Here is a 23269-nt window from a genome sequence, read left to right on the forward strand (position 1 = left end):
TTTAATTACTCTTTCTGTGTGGGAAAAAAATTTAAAAATTATTGAATACCTGTTCAATTAAGATCTAAAGGGTTGGGGTTTTTTTGCCTTTCTTGTGCGAGTTAAACTGGTGGTCCTAGGGTGACTTTATGATGCTGTATTGTATCCCCTACTGTCTGCCTTTAAGCAAGCTCGAAGAGAGAATGGGGGGAAGTGGTGGAAATTCCTTTCCCTGCTTGTGTTTAAAAACAGAGATAAGGGTCTGGGTTTTTCTTCAAGTTCCCAGCCATGCAGCAGGGAAAAGAGATGGAGAGTTCTTCTTTGCTTTTATCTAGTTTTTCTAGTAGCTAAAGCAAAAACGTTTTCCTGGGACTGTGGCTTTTTCTTCTTCTGGAACTCTTCAGCTTTTCTCCGGTCTGAAACACCATCTCTTGGGGGCCCCTCCCACACCGCACTGGCCGCAACTTTGTAGCCCAGCACCGGGGGGAGGGGGGGAGAGACATAGAGAGAGCCAAGGAACACCCACAGAAGGACTCTCTGAACCACAGAAGGACTCTGAATTTACTATCGCTTCAGAGAAGCGAGAGGTTTTATTATTTCACATTATTCATTCTATTCATGCCTGTGAACACCTTGCTTGTTAAATAAACAGTTCTTTTTTCCACTTTCTCCAGGGGAATTTTTTCTGAGCCTTGTGTGGAGGAGGGGTTGCTCAAATCTGCCTTCTTCAGAGGAGACACCCTTTTGGGATGTTTCATCCTAAATTTGTCTCAAACCAGGACACTGGTCCATCTACTTGTGTTCCTAATAGTACATTTCTTGCCACCAAAAGCATTCTCCAAGTCTGAATACCATCTGTTTGTTTAATAAATCAGCATAACTTGATGAACCAAATATTAATGGGCAACGACAGCAAAATTACCTTCACGTACCTCTCAGGTTAGTAGGCAGATGTGGGGCTAGACTCAGAGAGCCAAGTCAGTTGTGGGAAGGCTGCAGAGGTCCTAACACTGAATATTAACTTCCTTGTGCTGTTCTGCCATTCACAGCAGTTAGAACAGCCAGCCAGTAGGAAAGGAAGCTGAATCTGGAGTAATTAACGACAAAAATACTCCCCTCAAAGAAGGACTCACAGACCACTTTCTGCACTGTGGAGCACAGATCCTTCCCTTGGCACTGCTCAACCCACCAAGAAAGTCTCATCAGTCTAATGTGCCATCTCCAGAGAAGCATCTCCTGGCACCTGCACCACAGCTAGACTCACAATCAACTGAGAATACAAAAAGAGACCCAAAAGCAGGTCACATACAATGAGAGCAGAATCCTGGGTCACCCTCTTCCATTTAAGCACTTAACCATGCAACTTAGATGCAGGGTGCTGACCTTGTTTAACAGGACAAGTTATGGGAACTTTTATTCCGAGAAATAGGACCAGGCAAACAGATTGGATTAGAGCCATTGATAACTTGGTTACTGTTTTACTTAGACTGGCATATGCTTTTGCCTTGCAACCCAAATTTTATGAGGCCAGAGTGCCAGATACGCAGGAAAAGGTTTTTCTGTTCACCTTTATGAAACAAATTCAGAAGCTCATGTGGCTTTACAGTCTGTACATGCCTGCTCATGATACTGACTCTATGTGGGTATGTTACAGCACCACTGACTCCTTGCCTCAGTCATTTGCCACAGCACCCTCACAAGCAAAATATTTATGATCTGTATAAACAATCCTAGCCCACAGTTCAAGGTCAGTGACACAAATGGCATGGGTCCAAGAGCAGCAAACGAATGCCTTTTGTCACCACACCACCACAGAAGAGTGTCTATGGCTATGGCAGCAAGGACATGCCTAGCCCTACATGCCACCCTACAATGGGAGCAGAGCAAAGATTTACCCAGGGCAGAACACATTCACTTCAGCTCAAGTGTTTGCATTGTATAAGCTGCAGATTCCTCCGGACCACTGGGGTTTTCCCAGGAAAGCTCATTCCCGTGCTTACATGCAGTTTCACGTGATCCAACACATAATAAAAACAACCCAAGGCCTGAGATTAAAAATGCAAGACACAACAAAACTCAGGGTTGAGCTAACTAAGTTTTCTTGGCAGAACCTGTCTTCCACACAGGTATAGCTTCTAGACAAACAAACAAAAAAAAAAAAAAAAGATGCAGCAGCAGCCATGATTACAGATCAGTTTTTTCACTAAAAAGCCCAATTCTCTGTTGTAATATATGGTAGGGATAATTCATGCTATTAATGTATGGTATAAAATATTGTGAAATCCAAACCATATCTTTTGACTATCCTGGCCGGGAGCAGCTATTTAGATTCAACAAGTTCCAGGATGCACGTTAAGATAACCATCGATGCCTTAAGGTAAGAATAGAAGCTTCCAGGGAGATGATTGTAGGTTTCCCGAGTTGTCGGGAGCAACAAGCGATTATCGCCTTGCCAATTGCATCTATCAAGATAGTCAGCGGCGCCACCCTGATACATCTGAATACATGGCTTCTCTGGAGCCGATTGAAAACTGAAGGCACACCTGGATCAGGCTTTTGTCCACCTCTGCACATGGAAAGCAACAGCGATGCATGTGAAGAGACACAAAGAAAATTCAGTCATCTTTGCCTCGGGCAGAATAAACTGTATAAAACCTCGCTGCACAAAGCCACGAGCGTGAACCGAGGGGGAGACTCTGACACTCTGGAGGTCAGATCCGTGTTCAGCCGGCGCCGATCCCGGGCTCGACACTGTCTTTTTGGCTGTGGGGGTTTCAAAGACCGAACTTCAGTCTCGCAGACAAATTAACAAATCTTTGCTAAATTTTTTATAATTTTGGTTCACGATTTGATGATTTATAACACTCCCATTGATAACCTAGAAGTTCAGTCTGGAGGTGCTAGCCTTCATGACAATACCTGCTAATGGCAGTGCTACTCATCTAGAGATTGAAATAGCCTGCAGAAGTCAGCTGCATTGTTGTGGTTTAGAAATGGTACTCCCCAGTTCAGCGCCCTCACTGAGACTCTCCCAAACCAGATGCCATTCTCTTGTTCCCCTCAACTTCCCCTCCCCCTTCCCATCCTGGGAATGGAGCTGAAAATTGGAGGAACAAAAGGTGAAAATCATGGGTTGAGGTAAAAACAATTTACTGGAAACAGCAATGAGATAAGAAAACAAACAGTAATAGCAACAATACTAATGACAAAAACATAAGCTGGCCAATGTGATACCCATTCACAAAAAGGGTGCAAAGGAGGATCCTGGTAATTATAGACCAGTCAGCCTGACCTCAGTACCTGGCAAGATAATGGAACAGTTTATATTAAGTGCCATCACACAGAATTTACAGCATGGCCAGGGTATCAGACCCAGTCAGCATGGGTTTAGGAGGGGTAGGTCATGTTGACCAACCTGGTCACCTTTTATGACCAGGTAACCCGCCTAGTGGATGCAGGGAAGGCTGTAGATGTTGTTTATTTGGATTTCAGCAAGGCCTTTGACACTGTCTCCCACAGCATACTCCTGGAAAAGCCAACAGCCCACATCTTGGACAGGAGCACTCTTTGCTGGGTTAGGAACTGGCTGGATGGCCGGGCCCAGAGAGTGGTGGTGAATGGTGCCACATCCAGCTGGTGGCCAGTCACCAGTGGTGTCCCTCAGGGGTCTGTGCTGGGGCCAGTTCTGTTTAATATTTTTATTGATGACATGGATGAGGGTTTAGAGTCTTTCATTAGCAAATTTGCAGATGACACTAAGCTGGGAGCATGTGTTGATCTGTCAGAGGGATGGAGGGCTTTGCAGAGGGACTTGGAACGGTTGGATGGATGGGCAGAATCTAATGGGATGAAGTTCAATAAGTCCAAGTGCCGAGTCCTGCACTTTGGCCACAATAACCCCCCGCAACGTTATAGGCTGGGGACGGTGTGGCTGGACAGTGCTCAGGAGGAAAGGGACCTAGGCGTGCTGGTTGACAGTCGGCTGAACATGAGCCAGAAGTGTGCCCTGGTGGCCAAGAAGGCCAATGGCATCCTGGCTAGTATCAAGAATAGTGTGGCCAGCAGGAGCGGGGAGGTAATTCTTCCCCTGTACTCAGCACTGGTGAGGCCACACTTTGAGTACTGCGTCCAGTTCTGGGACCCTCAGTTTAGGAGGGACGTTGAGATGCTTGAGCGTGTCCAAAGGAGAACAATGAGGCTGGTGAGGGGCTTGGAACACAAGCCGTATGAAGAACAACTAAGGGAGCTGGGGTTGTTCAGCCTGGAGAAAAGGAGACTCAGAGGTGACCTTACCACTCTCTTCAACTTCCTGAAGGGTGACTGTGGTGAGCTGGGGGTCAGTCTCTTTCTCCGGGCAACAACAGACAGAACAAGAGGACATAGTCTCAAACTGCGCCAAGGGAGATACAGGCTAGAATTAAGGAGGAAGTTTTTCACAGAAAGAGTGGTCAAATACTGGAATCATCTACCCAGGGAGGTGGTGGAGTCACCATCCCTTGATGTGTTTAAAAAAAGACTGGATGTGGCACTTGGTGCCATGATCTAGCTGAGGTGTTAGAACATGGGTTGGACTCGATGATCTTGAAGGTTTCTTCCAACCTAGTGATTCTGAGATTCTGTGAACTGTGTGAAACCTAAGTCTCCCTTTAGTGTCTAATACTTGTTGAAGGAGCCAAAGACAATTGGCAACACTGCACCTAAAGTTTACTCCAAATCATACATCTCCTCTTAGGTCTGCTTTAGAGAAGCTGGCACTTGAAATAGTCCTACTGAAGGTATAACTGAAGATACTGGTACCTGAATTGATAAAGCTTTAACACTAGTGCAGCTGTTCTAGAAACTGTTTGTACTCAATTCAGAAAAAACAATTTTCCAACTCTTTCTATTTACAAATAGAGTTTTGCTGGAGCAGTGGCAGGAATATTTGAGGCTGCTTATTCAAAGTATCATGTTACATTACTCACATCTCTGGCAACATGTGTGGAAGTCCTCCAGTTATGTATGAACGAGATTGATATCCTGGGCACCCGCTTCCACTTGCGAGGCTCCAAGGTCCAAAAGATTGTCTCTTTCACTGGTAACTGCATTAGTCAACATCTTCAGCATCCTGTTCAGTCTTATATTTTGACCATTCATGACTTGGATGAGTAATTTACTTCCTTGAAGCAGATTTGCATGCTGGCATGTCTATGGAATGGCTGAGCATGAGACAGCATGATATACTTTGGATTTATCCAGATAATTTCTGAAAATTAGGTTGCTCAAATTCAAATAATCATGACCAAAGCATGTCCATTTCATATCATCTTGCATCAGACTTATCAGAGTGAACTCACTTATTCATTCTCCCATTTGCATACTTACCAAAACATAGCACATTGCTTTATTGTTCAGTGAAGCAAGCCATATCATTTGAATCTGCTGAGTGATATCCAAACTAGCTCAATATAACAACACCCTTTCTTTGAACCTGTTTTAACTATTTTTGAACAATTCTTTAAACAAGCACCATTCATAAATCAGTGAATGACTAAGTGCCTTGATTCTCTTTGTATGCAAACAAGGCTGGATGCAAGAAGAAAGCTATCTTCAAGGGACAGCCAGTCACATGCACTGGTAAAAAAACAGTGCAGGGTTTGATGCAGTCCTCTCTTTCATAAGCAGCAAGAGGAAAGGACTATTTTATGGCATTGTAAGTGCAAACCATAATACGGTGCTTTGGTGTTACATAATTTCACCTTTCTCAGTGCAGCAGGCAGTAGTTCTTCACTCCTCAAGCTGGCATACCAGCATTTATTTAAACAAGTGTGTTGGTTTTGCACAGCCTGGTTTTTGGTAGCAGGGGGCCACAGAGGTGGCTTCTGTGAGAAGCTGCTAGAAGCTTCCATCATGTCCGGCAGAGCCAATATCTGATGGCTCTGAAGATGGACATGCTGCTGGCCAAAGCTGGGCCAATTAGAGAGGTTGGTAATGCCTCTGTGATAACATATTTCAGAAGAAAATCAAAACAAAGCCACAGGTTTTTGCTTCTAGTCAGAGAAGAGAAGGTGAGAACATGTGAAGGAAAACAACATGGTGACACCAAGGTCAGTGGAGGAGGGGGAGGAGGTGCTCCAGGCGCTGAAGCCAAGATTCCTCTGCAGACTGTGGTGATGACCATGGTGAAGCAGGTTTTCCCCCTGCAGCCCAGGGGTCGATGGAAGATGCAGAGATCCACCCGCAGCCTGTGGGGGAGGTGCCCATGCCAGAGAGGGTGGATGCCTGGAGGAGGCTGTGATCCAGTGGAATACCTGGTGGAGAGAGAGGGCCCTTGCTTCCAGGCTGGAGCAGCCTGACTTTGGATGACTGCACCCCATGGGAAGAGAGAACCATGTTGCAGCAGTTTTGGAAGGACTGTGTGCCCATGGGTGGGGCTAACATTGCAGCAGGTGCGGTATGGCTGCTGCTTGTGAGAGTGGACCCACACTGGAGAAGTTCACAGGACACTGTCTCCTGTGGGAGGGACCCCACGGCCTCACAGGGGAAGAACTCCTCTCCCAGAGAAGCAGAAGAAAATCTTGGTGGTGAACTGACCAAAACCCCGATGCTCTGTCTCCCTGTGCTGTCAGTGGGAAGGAGGGAGGGGCTGGGGGGGAAAGGTGCTTAAAGGGCTTATTTTACTTCTCATTATCCTCCTCTGATTCTGTTAGTAATAAATTCACTTTGCAACTGAAGTTGAGCCTGCTTTGCCCTTGAAATATTTCTCCCGGTCCTTATCTCACTCATGAAGGAAGCCTTTGTTAATTTTTTTTTTCCCTTTTTCCCTCCTCTGCCCAGCTGTAGCAGGGGAGAGTGAGCAACCAACTCTTGTGGGTGCCTGGTGTTGGGCCAGTGTCAAACCACGACAGGCACACAAATTTTCTCACTACAGTGGCGAGCAGCATCTCTATATTCCTCCTATATCACCTGTCCATGCTTCTACTGACCATACACTTGATTTGCCTTAGCTCCAGAAGATCATCCTTGCTCAGCCAAGTTGACCTTCTGCCTTGTTTGCTTGACTTGTTACAATTGGGAATTGCCTGTACCCTTAGGAGGTGGTGCTTAACAAGTGACCAGCACTAATGGACCCCAGCACCTTCCAAAGCATTTTCCCAGGGAACCTTACTCACTAGCTCCCTGAGCAGCTTGAAGTCTCCTCTCCTCATGTCCAGGGTTAAAGCTTTGCTTTCCTTCTCTCACCAGAGATTTTAAACTTGATTGCTTCATGGTCATTGTGGCCAAGATGGCCACCAATCACCACTTCACTCTCAAGCCTCTCTCTGTTAACAAGCAACAAATCAAGGAGGTCAACTTTCCTACTCATCTCTCTTAGTACCTGTACCATGAAGTTATCATCCAGGTGTTTTAGGAATCTTCTGGACCTGTTTGTACCAGCTGTGTGGCATTCTCAGTTAACATCTGGCAAGATGAAGTTCCCCATAAGGACAAGGGCAGTTGATTTAGAGTTGTCCCTTAGTTCAGACACTGAAAAGTTAATGCTGTTTCAGCACTTTGCAATTATAATTGCAGACTAGCTGCTGTCAAAGTACTTCAGAGGTTTGGTTTTTAGCACCTGAAAGATTTGTCTGACAACTATAGGTCGCTATCTTCCTTAAGACACCATCTGATATGCAAAGTAAAATCTCCCCAAAATCAAATCATAAACAGAACTGATGTTGGTAAAAAAAACAACCCAGCACAAAGTTCCCTTTGTGTAATTTTTGAACATTCAGCATTATTCACTAGAACCACTGCTCAGTCCCACTCACCTCACCTTGTCCCAGTTTTCATAGCCTTTAAGGAAAAGCATTTTCAGTCAAGCAAAATGGTCTCCATCAGAGACTGTAACAGCAGTAACCTTCAGTGGCACTGAAGGTGTGGATGCCAGCCTGGTCAGGGAGAGAGAAATGGCAATTGTTTCTCACAGTGGCTTGTGAGAATTTTAGGGAGTTGTAGGAATGTGATAACTTGTTAGTATAAACAATCTGCAGGTGGTGTTTTTCCACTTTGTTTTCCTGTTCTTCTCAAGGACAGTGTGTGAGAAGATGTTTTTTATTAACTAGCCAATCAAGTAGAATGTATAGTATCGGTCTATATAAAACGGAGAATCGTTTGTAATAAAGCTTCTTTTTCTCATCTTGCAATTGGGTCTCTCATCTGTTCTTGTGTCATTCTTGGCTCAAGGGTGACATCTGGTGACTTGATGTGTGTATTGCACCGATCAGCCCTTTGCGGAGCACGCAGAGATACCCGGGACCCTCGCCGGACCTCCACCGGGGTGCGCGGCGCCCGCACGGGTTTGCCCGCATTTGGACACCCTTTGTTTCCCCAGAGAGGTAACAACTTTTCCCCACGTCCTTTGATATCGGACTCAGTCCATGGGGCTACCCTAATAATTTAGACCTGCAGATGGGGACGAACTCCCCAGAATGGCAGACAGTTCATGAAATGCTGGGGCAAGGTGCCAGTGCTTCCGCAGTGGGGGACCAAGCTTATGAGGAGGAAGCCGATGTTTTTTTTATGTGGAGAGACCTCCTTTCTTATAGGGGGTTCTCGGTGTCGGACGACTCGCTCTGTGAGCTGCTTGGGTGGGCCAAGGCTCATGGGTTCTCAGTGAGCATGGCCACTGCTTTTAGCTTGGTCCAGTGGCAGGCACTGGGTGACTGGCTCGAAGAGTTTTATGGAGGGGACAATACTGTGCACCCGCTCATGGCTGTGTGGAGGTCCCTATTCAACACCCTCATGAACTGGGATGGTGCTTCAGAGAGGGGAAGTTTGACGGGCAGGGGTGGCGCCAGCACTTCGGAGGGACAGTCGTCAGACTGATCGGCGGCCAGTTTCTCCCCGGCTGCCAGCCTTCTTTTGACTCCTCGTGGGCCGGCGTGAGGCATGGGGACTCCCCGCGGAACCCATCTCTTGTCTGGAGATGGAGTTCCAACGACCAGCCCTGGTTCCTGTGTTTCTGGGTGGTTGCTGCCTTCTCTTTCTGCAGTGATATCGCTAAAGGGGGTGGTCACCGCATCTCGGACGCACCTGGAAGACCGTGGCTCACTGCCTGCACCGAGTTCGGCCCCCCACCATCCCCAGCAAATCAGTTCCCCCCCTCATTCTCCCCCTCTTCTGCCCAGGGGCCAGCATTCTCCCTGACAATGGGAGCTGCAGTTTCCAGCCCAGCAGCCCCCGCTGAACTGCGGGAGGGAGTGGGGTTGGCTCCCACCTTAGCGGTTGCCAAGACAACACGGGTCACTCCGCCGGCTTCCTTGTTGTCAGCCATGGAGCCTGCGCAGCTGTACCGGCCACACCCATCATCAGTGCTTGTGGGCAGCTGCCCACTCCAGCCAACATTGTGCTCCCAGCCGGTTTTCCCCTCTTTCTCCATGGCACCTGCACAGACAGCAACAGCTGTGACTGCAGCTCCAACACTGTCTCTCCAAATGTTAAATCATGCTGCAGGGGCAGTGTCTCTTCCTCATTCTGGCGCGGCGGCTGATTCGGGTGACTTAATGTCTTTTACACCTGCGCCAGGGCAGCCTGCAGTGGCGGTGGTGCCATCAACTGTGGCTGCGTTGCCCACAGCCCTGTCTCTGGCCATGGCGGTGCCAGCGGCCGGACCGTGTGCGTCTTGGCTTGTAACTAGCCCTTTGGTCTTGCAGCCCGTGGTTGGCTTCTCAAAACTGGACCCTTTGGCTAGCATGCCACCCCCTGTTACCCGCTGGGCGCCCTCCCCATTCCTAGGTGGGGACTTGGACAGTGATGACAACCAGTGGCCAGTCCCCCAGAGGGGGCATGCCACAGTGGTAGACCACCGGCACTGGCAGGCAGAGTTGGCGTCTGCTCATAACCTCTGGACACTGCCTCCCTGTAGAGTGACTGTGAGCCCCAACAATCCCCACAGCTTTTGGGACACGGTTAAAGCGTGGGTCTCAGAGGCTGGGGATGAGGATCCGTTGGAGGGGGCGGGAAGGTCACGGTATGTGGCCGATGACATCATGCCTGCCTTAAGGGGAGGGGCGCGGGTGGTTTGGGAGGGCCATGTTCTGCCCCAAGGCGAGGTGCAGGTTCATCCTGTGTTTAAGGCTGTCCCAAATTCAGGACAAGCCAACAAGCATGGGGTGCTTGCCTGGCGGGTGATTCAGGAATTGAGAGGCCAGCTTGCAAAACATGGCTTTGGCTCAGAGGAGGTTATGCAAACTCTCAGGGTGATAGCCACAGATCTTTTCTCTCCATTTGACATCAAGCATCTTGCTCAGGTGCCTTTCCAACCTCTGCAATTTGTGATGTTCATGATGTTCTGGTCACCGGATGTTGCGAAGGTTGCAGCAAGCAACAGGCTTCTGCCTCAGGCTGACCCTAGGTATGGCGTGGGAGTAGATGCTCTCCTTGGGGATCATGCCTACTCCAATCATGATTTTCAGGCTACCTGGGACACTGCTGTTCTTGAGCAATGTCAAAATGTGGTATTTGCTGCATTGTTGAAGATAATTGAGGCAGCCTCCCCCAGGCCCCAATGCACAACGGTAATGCAGGAGCCGGGTGAGCCTTCTGTGTCATTTGTCAAGAAGCTTATTGATGCCCTGGAGAAGCAGATTTAGGAGGCTGACCTGAGGGAATCCTTTTTAAAACAATTGGCCCGGTTCAATTCCAACAGCGAATGCCGGAGGATAATAGATGCTCTTCCTGGCGACCTGTCAGTGGTGGACATGGCCATGGCATGTGTTAAGGCAGGTGCTGTGGATCACAGGGTGTCCACTCTGGTGGTTGCTAAGCAGCCAGGCCAGGTACCCTTAGGGGGTGGATGCCAGAAGAAGAACAAAAATAAGGGCAAGAAACAGCAAGGTGAACCCAAGCTGGAAGGTATGGGTGCCAACTTCTTGTGCGCTAGATGCCTTAAGGCAGGTCACCTTGCCAGCCAATGCAGGTCAAAATTTGACACAAATGGCCAGCCTTTGGCAGGCCCGGGAAACGGGAGGAAGAGTGCAAAGAGGAATTGCGCCCCAACAAAAGTGATTCCTCAGGGCATGGCGCCAGCTCAGGTTTGCCCAGCCGGCTCGGAGACATCACCCATGGCTCTGCCGGCATGGATGTATGTAGCGCCGGCACAGTCATCCTAGAATCCAGCAGTGAGCATAAGGTTCCTTTGGACGTGCTCGGACCTCTGGAGCAGGGGCTGGGCGCATTGCTGGTGGGGACATCTAATGTCACCCACCAAGGGATCTTTGTTTACCTGGGACTCATTGACTCTGCCTTTTCAGGATTGGTTTTTGCCACAGTTTTCACACCCTCTCCCCCTGTCACTATTCCGGCAGGGACTTGGACAGCTCAACTTGTACTTTTTCAGTCATGTGTCCCCAGGACTGACCTGCAGACTAGTGGGACTGGTGGCTTTGGATCCAAGGGGCTGCCACGAGCCCTCTGGTCTGCGACCATTTCCACTCGGCAACCCCAGATGGTGCGTGTCCTGACCCTACTGGGTGCCCACCTGCCAAAGATCGAGCTGCAAGGTTTGATCAACACGGGGGTGGATTTGACTGTCATCTCCCTCTCTGTGTGGCCTTCTATGTGGCCTTTGGCCCCCGTGGGAACACCCATTGTAGGGGTGGGGGGTCGAGCACATACCATGATGTGTCAACGTTTTGTGCTCATCGGTAACGCAAGTGGGCAGGTGGCTGCAGTTCGACCCTATGTTGTTTCGGCCCGTCACTCTGTGGGGGTGGGATGTATTGGCTGCCTGAGGGGTGCGAATTGGGGCGGATTTTTAATAGGGGCCACTGCGTCGAAGGGTGAAAGTGATCCTACGCTGCCTTTACAGTGGCTGGTGGACAAACCCATTTGGGTTCATCAGTGGCCCCTGACAGAAGAGAAACTGATCGCCCTTCGTGAATTGGTTCAGGAACAGCTGCAGCAGGGACACATTGAGCCTCCTATGAGTATCTGGAATACTCCCGTCTTTGTGATAAAAAAAGTCTGGGAAGTGGAGGATGTTGCAAGACCTCCGAAAAATCAATGCAGTGATGGAAAGCATGGGGGCATTGCAGCCTGGTCTGCCCTCGCCCACCATGATCCCTGCAGGGTGGGAGATCTTGGTCATTGATTTGAAGGACTGTTTTTTCACTATTCCTTTGCATCCTGATGACAAACCAAAGTTTGCCTTCACAGTGCCTTCAGTCAACAATGCCAAACCTGCACAGAGGCATCAATGGAAGGTTTTACCACAGGGCGGTTGCAACAGCCCGATTATTTGTCAGTGGTATGTGGCTCAGGCCTTGTTCAGTGTTCGCGATCAGTTTCCTGACGCATGTTGTTATCATTATATGGATGACATCCTGGTGGCAGCACCCACCCAGGATGAGTTGCTGAGGATACAGCCTCAGCTATTCGCTGCTCTGCATGCTTACGGGCTGCAGGTGGCCCCGGAGAAGGTTCAGCAACACCCTCCTTGGAAGTATTTGGGGGTCAAATAGTCTGACAGTGCCACAGAATTCAGAAACCCCTGTCATTCTAAATCACTTTCTTTCATTGCATTCTTCAGGTGAGGCGCACCTGCCTCGAGCAAAGGTCCAGATACGGGATCTAACCACCAATAGGTGGGAAGGCCTGTATGACCTTATCACTTGGGGTCGTGGGTATGCATGTGTTTCCACAGATACTGGAGTGCGATGGGTAGCTGTGAGGTGTGTCCGCCCTGACTTGCAACATCAAAACCAGAATGTGGCCAACAGGCAACCTTTGAATGATGACCAAGATGATGGTCAAGATGATGACCATCAATCCGATGGCCCTTCCACGAGTGGGGACTGAACACTTCATTCTGTTTTCTGAAAAGGACTGTTTTGAATTAGAATAAATATATGATTTAGGATCAATAGTGCATTTTATAAGAGAAACTCACAAGACCCGATCTCTCTGGCCATTTTAATCAGCATCTGATTGAGGGACCTCTGGAGCCGTGTTTGTTCTCCTTTCTGCAAGGGGCCCCGCAGAGGACTACAAATACCGCCTCCATCTTTAAACAAAAAGGGGGATTTGTGGATGCCAGCCTGGTCAGGGAGAGAGAAATGGCAATTGTTTCTCACAGTGGCTTGTGAGAATTTTAGGGAGTTGTAGGAATGTGATAACTTGTTAGTATAAACAATCTGCAGGTGGTGTTTTTCCACTTTGTTTTCCTGTTCTTCTCAAGGACAGTGTGTGAGAAGATGTTTTTTATTAACTAGCCAATCAAGTAGAATGTATAGTATCGGTCTATATAAAACGGAGAATTGTTTGTAATAAAGCTTCTTTTTCTCATCTTGCAATTGGGTCTCTCATCTGTTCTTGTGTCATTCTTGGCTCAAGGGTGACACTGAAGGCAGTCTGGGAAGTTGAGTATCTCCTTTGCTGTACCAAAAGGGTTATGCATTTTCAGATCAGTACAATTTGCCTCCATATCCCTCTGATCCTGAACTGTCCCCAGTGAAACAAAGGTCATGCACTTCTTAGGAACAGCCCCATCAATGCCTATAAAGTACACCAAGGCAGGATTTTGGGTTGTGAGTGCAAAATACATTTACATACCCATTACAAAAAAGGATTAACATCCAGGGACTTTGGCCATGCCACCACAATTATTTTCTGCATTGCATATGCAAATAGTTTTCAACCAACAGCAGTTAAACTCTCTAAAGACCTGCATATCTGACCCTTAAAATTACTCCTGCCTGCTCAGTATTATAGTAATTTATTTCTAACATTGTTCATTCTGGTGCAATACAGAATTATTCTGCAGATATCCAAAACTACTTGGCCTTTAACTGGCACACTGGAACAGTTTACACTATGCTACTTGAAGGACAAGGCCAACAAGTCTGTTTTTTTTAAATGCCAAACACCTCAAACTCAACAACTCTATCAGACTTTAAAGGACAAGTGGTTCAATGAAATGGCAGCATCTTTTCTAATACACCAAACCCATGGACAAGGAATATCACTAGCATTCATTTTAAAGAAAATCTCCACAATGATCTTATAAATGGAAAATTTTTGGGAAGTGCAAAAATAAAAATGCAATCCCCCACTTTAAATACTTTAGTGCATTTGAACACACTGAGATGCAATGCTTATATTTTAATACAAACATCTCCTTACTACAAAAATGCTTTACAGTAACAGAAGAGCTCTCCTCCCTTGCATAGCAATAGCTAAGCAATCATACAAAGATAAGAGAATTCCTTTTAACTCCCACTTTGCACCCACTTGCTAGTACAGTCCTGATCATCTACTTTAATAGGACTGCCTTCTGACCTTTTTAGAAACAAAATTATAATCTTTGGCATCAATTAGATCAGCAGAAGTTGGTGCTTTCTGAAACCTGCTGGAAAGCAAGACAGTACACTTACCACTGTTGTGAATTTAGGAAGGGAAAAATTAAAGCACTTACTATTCCAAGAAGTAGCAGAATCCACATATCTACAACATTATATGTGCTTTTGTTTCAAGTCATATTTAGAATTGGAGGAAATGAAAAAACATTGCTCAACAAGGATTTCCACCTCCCAAACAGTGTGTTCCTCAAGGTGGAGAATCACAGCAAGGTAAGAGGAGAGGTCCCGGCTGACTGGAAGCTGGCAAAGGTTGCCCCAGTTTTCAAGATGGGCAAGAAGGATGACCCTGAAAACTGTAGGCCTGTCAGTCTCACTTCAGTGCCTGGTAAAGTTATAGAGAAGATTATTCTGGAAGTTATTGAAAAACACTCAAAGGACAACACAGTCATTGGTCACAGCCAGCACAGATTCATGAGGGGAAAGCCTTGCTTGACAAATTTAATTTCCTTTTATGACAAGGTAACCCACCTAGTTGACCACGCAAAACCAGTTGTGATCTTTTTGGATTTCAGTAAAAATTTTGATACTGTCCTGTCATTGAAACGGGTCCCCAGTCAGGTAATAATTAGTATTGACTCCATGATTCACAGAAGGCTGTTCAATCTCTTTATTATATTATTCTATATTTCATTATTAAGAAACCCATTGCTTTTATAGACAGTTAGGATACACCTGGACCTAATTGGTCCACCAATCCAAACACCATCGGCTAATTAAGAAACCACCCTTTGGCAAATAAATCTCCATAACACATTCCACATGTTCACAATAACAGGTGCAGCAAGTGAAGATAAGAAATGTTTCTCATTCTTTTCTCTGATCTTCTCACAGCCTTTCCCAGAAAGGCCTGGGAAAGTTATGTGTTGCTCTCTGTGGCCAGAGAGCTGCTGCCACTGTCTCTCACAGGATCCTTATGGACAAAATTATATGTTTATCCAACTGTGTGCTAGATAACTGTCATGCAGTGGGTGAGCAACTGGCTGACAGGTCAGGCACAAAGGGTTATAGTGAAAAGGGTGACAGGCTAGTGACCTGTCACTAGTGGGGTTCTGCAGGACTCTGTCTTAGGGCCAGTTCTCTTCAACATCTTCATAAATTACTTGGACACAGGATTCAAAGGTATACTAAGTAACTTTGCCAACAACATTAAATTGGGAGGAGTTGTTTATTCCCTTGAAGGCAGGGAGGCCCTGCAGAGAGACCTAAACAAATAAGAAAGCTGGACAATCACCAACCATATTAAGCTTAACAAGGGTAAGTACCAGATTCTGCACCTGGGACAGGGCAACCCTGGATGTACAGACAGACTGGGGAATGAGAAGCTGGAGAGCAGCAATGCAGAAAGGGACCTGGGGGTCTTGGTTGATGCTAAGTTGAATATGAGTCAGCAGTACCCTGGCAGCCAGGAGGGCCAACTGTGTCCTGGGGGGCATCAGGCAAAGCAACGCCAGCCAGTCAAGAGAGGTGATTGTCCCACTCTACTCTGCACTGGGGAAGCCTCACCTTGAGTCCTGGGGGCACTTTTGGTCACCCCAATAAGAAAGATATAAGGCTATTAGAGAACATCCAAAGGAGAGCTACAAAGATGGTGAAGGGTCTAGAGGGGAAGGCACATAAGGACTGGCTGAGGTCACTTGGCTTGTTTAGCCTGGAGAAGAGGAGACTGAGGAGATATCTCATCACAGTCTACAACTTCCTCAGGAGGGGAAGAGGAGGGACAGGCACCGATCTCTTCTCTCTGGTGACAAGTGACGGGATCCTAGAGAATGGCATGAAGCTGTGTCAGGAGGTTTAGGTTGGATATTAGGAAAAGATTCTTCACCCAGAAGGTGGTTGGGCACTGGAACAGGCTCCCCAGGAAGTGGTCACAACTCCAAGCCTGACAGAGTTCATGAAGGGTTTGGACAATACTCTCAGTTACAGGGTGGGATTCTTGGGGTTGTCCTGTGCAGGGCCAGGAGTCGAACTTTGATGATCCTTCCAACTCAGGATATTCTATGATAACAGCAAAATGACAAGAATATGCTAATGTCAACAAAGATTAATCTCCTCTGGACCAGGGGGATGGGGAAGAAAGGTGTTGCATATGGGTGATATCTTGCAAGGGAAAGGCCATGTGAAAATATGGTTTAGGCCCTGCTACTCTGGCTAAGTGAGCAGCTAGTTTGCAAGTTCCCATGTGAAAAAATCAAAGGAATGAAAGTCAGTTAACACAACAATCCATTCTGGTAAGAGAACCGTTTGCACCTGCAAAAACAGTAAATCTATCCCATGAGACTCAGTGAAAATAATATGTAAGCAATCTAACAATAGAGACATTTGATGGATATGCAAAATACCATTTATCGACCAATAAACTGAGTGTCAGTGTATTGTTAACCAATTGTATCTAACACGGTGCCTTCTGATAATCCTATAAAAGTATGAGCTATGCAATAAAGATTTGGCTTTTCTAGATGAAGAAACTGAGTCCCGTCTGCTTATTATTGTGACAGAAAGGGATAAGGCTGCAGAAAAGGTAACCTAAGACTAATTAGCATGGTAAAAAAATCATACCCCTGGGAAGGGACCTTGTATGCTAATGTCACACCAACCTCATATATTGAACTAATCACTAATTGGAGCATGCACAGAAATGAGTTGGTTAAGCTGACCAATGAACAAGTTTTATGCAACTTCTGTGTTTTATCTTGTATAAATGCCTGCAAACTCTCCAAAGAGGTGTGCTAGCTTTGCAAACTATCACCTAGCACTCCTTTCTGCATAGAACCACATTAAAGGTTAGAAGGTGAATCTCAACTCTGTGGATGTGACAGCCTGATAAGAGGGAAAGAAAGCTAGATAAGTTTTCCCAGAATTGGCCTGGGAGACTTTAGGGAGCTGGAGATAAACAATTATAGCCAATTATTAAAAACAACCTGCAGGTGGTGTTTTTCTAATATCTGTTTTTCTGTTATTCTCATAAGATTGTTTACAAATGGGTGTCTTGTTAATTAGCCAATCGGGTGAAATGTATTGATTAAATGATCAATCAGGTCCACCTGTATTGGACCAGTGTCTAAAAGAACCAGTTTCAGTAAAGTCATGGTGCTTATGCCACTTGGCCTTCTGACCAACTCTGTCATTTCTTATTAAACAGTGACACAACTCTGTGCTCATTGTTTCTTGCACACCAGGCACAAACCTAAACCCCAACTGAGGGACTCCACAGGGTACCCTACAGATTTCTTGATGCTTGGTCTTCTCATCTCTTGGCCACACCACTACTGAAGGACTCTAAAGTATATTAACTCCAAGTTTATTATCATCATTATGAACATTAGATATATGCATTCAAACCAGCTTAGGTTTTAGGAGTATTTGTCTCAATCAGTCTGCAATTCAAGATACTCAACACAGTTCTAAATTAGCATGCTATGCTTTGAAGTTTAGAAAACTTGTCCCATCCACACCTCCAATCACCACTACAAACATCAAGAGAATTCCTGTTGCTGAAAGTATGCAAGTTTTGTTCTGAAGGTTACTGTTCAGTATTCACTATGTGAAAAGAGAAGCTCTAAACAAAAATAAAATAATCACTTTTTTCAAGAGGCCATTTAATATTCACAACATTTGAAGTGCTCAGGTCAGAGGTTATTCCATTTCAGCATCAGTATTAAAAAACAGCATGCAACTCATCTGGGTATCAAACAAAATCAGAGTACCTGACAAATTATCCTGTGTCTCATTTTAAGACTGACGATATTGATACTAGTATACAGCATTGTGAGGAATCTTTAACCTTCCTAACAGGATACTCGGGAGTTAAACAAGTAGATGTCACAGAATGGGTAAGGTCGGAATAGACCACAGTGGGTCATCTGGTCCAACCTCCCTGCCCAAGCAGAGTCATCCAAGAGCACATGGCACAGGATTGTGTCCAGACAGTTCTTGAATATCTCCAGTGAGGGACTCCACAACCTCTTTGAGCAGCCTGTTCCAGTGCTCGGTCACCCAGCAAGTAAAGAGGCTCTTCTTCATATTCAGGTGGAACTTCCTGTGCATCAGTTTCTGCCTGTTGCCTCTTGCCCCATTGCTTGGCACCACAGAACAGAGCCTGGTCCACCCTCTGACCCCTCCTTGAAGATACTGACAGACATTGATGAGGTCCCCTCTCAGTCATCTCTTCTCAAGGCTGAACAGGCCCAACTCCCTCAGCCTTTCCTCATAAGAGAAATGCTCGTCCCCTCATCATCTCTGTAGCCTCTAATGGATCAGCTCCAGGAGCTCCATGTCTCTCTTGTACTGAGGAGCCCAGGACTGGACACAGCACTCCAGATGTGCCTCACCAGGGCTGAGTAGAGGGGCAGGATTGCTAAGGAAATTTCCCAGTCTGACCATTCATGAGACACTTTGGCAGTCACTCCCAATGCCAGAGCCTTTAACTACTGGGACCAAAGCCCCTTCACAACGGGTGGCTCCAGTGAGATGACAGGTACCCCACCTGACTCCCTACACACCCCACTCACACACAGTCAAACCAGGTTTCCTTACCGGCTCCACCACAGGTTTCCCATAGCAGAGTCTCAGATGTCTTGTTCCATAAAGCAATTTATTCACCGTGCAGTAACACAGAAACAGCTCAAGCTGGTGCCTTTGAGGAAGGACTCCCAACCAAGGCTTTTGTACCCTCAAAGTCTAAGTTTGTGATAGTCTGGGGTCATCGGCTCCTGCTCTGTCCCTGAGTATCAAGTCACCTGGCTGGGCCACAGGTCCCCATGTCCTTTGTTATACAAAGGGTTGACAGTTCACAGCCTCTTGCCTCGGGCTCCCACCACCCAGAGTTCAATCTGCAGCTGGCACTGCAGCCGAAAACAGGAGCACCTCCCTTGACCTGCTGGAAACGCTCTTTCCAATGCACCCCAGAATCCCATTGGCCTTCTTGGCCACAGGGACACACTGCTGGTTCATGGACAGCCTGTTGTCCGCCAGGATGCCCAGATCCTTCTCTGCAGGACTGCTTTTCAGCAGGTCGGCCCCCAGCCTGTGCTGATGCACAGGGCTATTCTTCCCCAGATGCAGGACTTTGTTGCACTTGCCTTTGTTGAACTTTATACAGTTATGTCTGAAGTTATTCAGGTGTCCTGCATCTACCATAAAAACCAGAGCACATCATGATGTCTGCCTTTGACCGCATTACCAGTTTTCAACTTCATGTGCTACAAAATAAGTTACATCATATTGATTTTGCTAATCCATTCCAAATATTGTACACTTTAAACAAACCTGCAATGTAAGTTAATTAGATAACATTGACAATCTAGTCTGTGAGTCCAAGAGCAAAAGGAGAACAACATCTAAACTATTCATGGCTTCTGCTCCGGTATCCCAGGAAACCAGCTGCAGCTACTTGATTCAAGTTGCGTACTATGGCAGAAATGTTTGCAATCCCACCCTAATAACCAGCATTTCTACAACTACTAAGTAGCATCTACAAAGAAGAGCAGCAGTTCTCCTATAGGATGCTGAGCATGAACTGCACATGCAAAAGCACAGTATGTCTGGGGAGTCAGGACACTCCCATCTCAGAATTGTTTTAGCTAGGTCAGACTACATATTTGCAGACACAGCGGTATAAAACCTAGCTCACTTGCACAGAGTAGCACAATGAAGTAAGTGAGCACATGATGCCAGGGTATCCCAAGCTAGATGGTCACTCGGTTTCTTTCCTCAGAACTGGCCCTGTTGACCCCTTGGTCATGTAACTCAAGAAAGCCTCATTAACTTCATTAAACACATTTAGACTTTCCCTAAAATGTAAGCACATTGTTTGGAAGGTTTTCTACATGGTAATATTTAGTTTGTAATTTTAATGTCCTAACTGAACTATTAGGTCATTACAATAATAAAATAGTCTACATAGACTCTTTTAGGCTAAAATCCAAATTTATTTCAGGTACCATGTGTACCATTTTAGTCTGCCAGTTCATAGCCTTGAAGCCTTTATCTATTTGTACAGAGAAGATACCAAACCAACTATCCACACTCCAGAAGACTCCAGAAGTCAGCATTTTGACTCCTGAATTCTTCTCAAATGATGCTTTCAGAAAGCCATAATTAGTCCAACATTATTTTTCAATGTGATACAAAGTTCAAGTTGTTGTCCCAAATATGGGTTCTACTCCATGTGCAAGAAGCTAATCCACACAGTTACTTATTTCATGTCTGTGCAGAGATGGGTGCTAGGTGGTGAATCCACAAAGCCAGCACACCCTCAGTATGCCAGCGACCTGCTTTTATACACTACAGTGAAAGATTAACATTTCCCCTATACCCACAATCTAAAGCTATAGTCATTGGCTGTATTTTCCTTGATCTCCATTTAAAGATATAGTACACAAGTGCTTTACCAAGCATGTTCTATGATAACATGTGAAGGGGTTTATGTAAGGGGCAATTACAGGCTATGGGCAGGTATTTTACTATGTTAATGACTAAAGGTTAGCACAAAGTTTAAGTAAAATTCCTCTTGGACTTCATCAGCAGTTAGCACCACTATGGCAATTAGTCCTGTTATTCTCCTAAACCAATTCCCCAAGTCTGGTAACAAAACTGAAAGCGACTCCCATACTTCAGCAATACCTAAGGATATGCTATCCCTTTGTACTTCATGTAATACTTTTACTTTCCTTATAGCATTTGTCATTATTATTTCCAGGCTTAAGCAAATTAGTATTTTTATAGATTACCACTATAACTATAGGTAACAATATCACTAATACACAAAAGCAATGACAATAGTCCTTAAGGACAGTCTGATTCAAGGGGATTCAGATTCCCAGGTACAATTAATTAAGGTTCTTTGTGTAGTTTTGTTTTCTATGGCCCCAACGGTGTTGATGTCCACTGTGATCCAAAGCAGCTTTCTTTACTCTGGAACAGTAAATCCAAGAGTTAATTCATTCTACCTTTACTGCTGTGTAGGTATTTAAGAGTAGCAAATGGGGTCCTTTCCACTTTTCTTTTAATGGTTCATCCTTCCAAGTTCAAATATAGACCAAGTCTCCAGGTTTGAAATCATGCACCAGAGAGTTCAGAGGAAGCAAAGTTCACTGGTTAATACCTGTGTGGGGAGGATAATACCCAAGAAAGAGACAAGAAATATTTTCTCATCAATTTCTCCCCTTTTAAGTGCATTTGGACAGTTTGATTTCCCATATCACTAACAGGATAGTTTTCCATATAATACTACAAATGGACTTACTCCTCCCTAACCCATGGAGTTATCCTAATTTTCATCAACACAAAAGGTAAAACCTCTACCCATTTAAGCTGTGTTTCCTGACATAATTCTGTGATTTGCCTCGAGACTGATTCATTCTATCTTCCCACTCGATTGCAGTGTCCAAGCAGTGTGTGAATCTCATTTCATTTGGAGAAATTTTGATACTCCCTGAACTACCTCTGAAACAAAATGGAGCCAATTATCTAAGGATAGGCCTTTGGGGATTCCAAACCTAGGGATTATTTCCTTTAGTAAGACCAACAACTTCCCTAGCTCAATTGTTACGCTATGGGAAAGTTTCTGGCCATCCTGCAAAGGTATTCACTAAAACAGAGATATGTATAATATTATCATTTCATAATGCTAACATTTATAGTGTTATTTATAATGTTTTTGGTAACTCAGTAACTATGTGCCAATACTCCCCAATAGCTATTCTTCTTTTTACCTCTTCCACTGGGAGATTTCTTTGGATTTTAGGATTATTTACACAGTAGACAGGACATTTTGTCATTATATCCCCAGGGAATTGCACTTTTGATCCTACAGCATGTCTTCTGATGTCTACTTATCATAGCATTGGCTCCCATATGGGTCTGTTGAAGATTGCAATGCAAGATGTTTTCAATTACCATCTGTATGGCAGATTACCTTTGTCAAGTGGGCAGTTTGCCTTATCTTTCTCTTTGAGTGACCACATTCACACCCCCCTGGGAGGGGACATCTGCTGATAACAGACTATCGAATGTCACTGCATGACTGATAAGAACTATAGCATCCCAATGTGAGATGCTCTGCCCAGAGGGAGGAGCCAAGCATTGCTACCCAGATATAATCCAGAAGTTTTCAAGACACGGACACGGCTTTCTCCACGGGATTCCCCAGAAGAACAGCAGCTGTCTCTTCTTCCACTGGATCTTCAGAGGAAGAATACATCCTTCTCTACAGGACCCCCCTTGCTCCAACAGAACCACACCTGATACCTCAGGAGGACTGCAGCCACATTTCCAATTAGACTGCCACCAACACCCTGACCCACAGGGTGTCAGGTTGGGTTCTGACTCTGTCAGTGTTGTTCTAGTGTACTGCATTGTTTATTTTACCCTTTTATATTTTTTTTTCCTTTCCCTATTAAAGAACTGTTATTTCCTGCTCCCATATTTTTGCCTGAGAGCCCCTTAATTTAAAATTTATAGCAATTCAGAAGAGTGGAGAGAGTTTACATTCTCCATTTCAGGAGAGGCTCCTGCCTTCCTTTGCAGACTCCTGTCTTTCCAAACCAAGACAGGGTCTCTTCATATAACTTCTTGAGCAGTGCCTCCATCATTTTAGCATTAGTTAAAATCTGTTAGTTTGAAGTCACCCACCATCCTTCTGTATTTTTAGTGCACTTTAGTCCCACTAATTGAGTTTCCTTTTCTGAATATTCAGGGGGGTTCATCTCCGTTCTTTTTTCAGGTATTAAAGCTCCAGTTATTTGGTTTTGATCCACTGCATGTTTTGCCACTAAGTCTGCCTTTCTATTTCCCTGAATCACTTTGCTCTGTCCTTTTTGATGTGCATTATAGTCACTTCTTTAGGTTCCAGTACTGCCTGCAGAAGCTTCAAAATTTCCTGCCTCCACTTCCCTAAGAATTCAATAGTCTGC

General features: G+C 45.6%; 1 protein-coding gene across 1 annotated transcript in view; it reads right to left on the minus strand.

The window, feature by feature from the left end:
- The window catches only part of LOC129133638 (ubiquitin-conjugating enzyme E2 R2), a 74668-nt gene that overhangs the window by 18945 nt on the left and 32454 nt on the right, over positions 1 to 23269 (minus strand). The gene's annotated exons all lie outside the window — the stretch shown is intronic.

The sequence above is a fragment of the Agelaius phoeniceus genome, chromosome W (genome assembly GCF_051311805.1).
Source record: "Agelaius phoeniceus isolate bAgePho1 chromosome W, bAgePho1.hap1, whole genome shotgun sequence".
In the NCBI taxonomy this organism is placed as follows: domain Eukaryota; kingdom Metazoa; phylum Chordata; class Aves; order Passeriformes; family Icteridae; genus Agelaius; species Agelaius phoeniceus.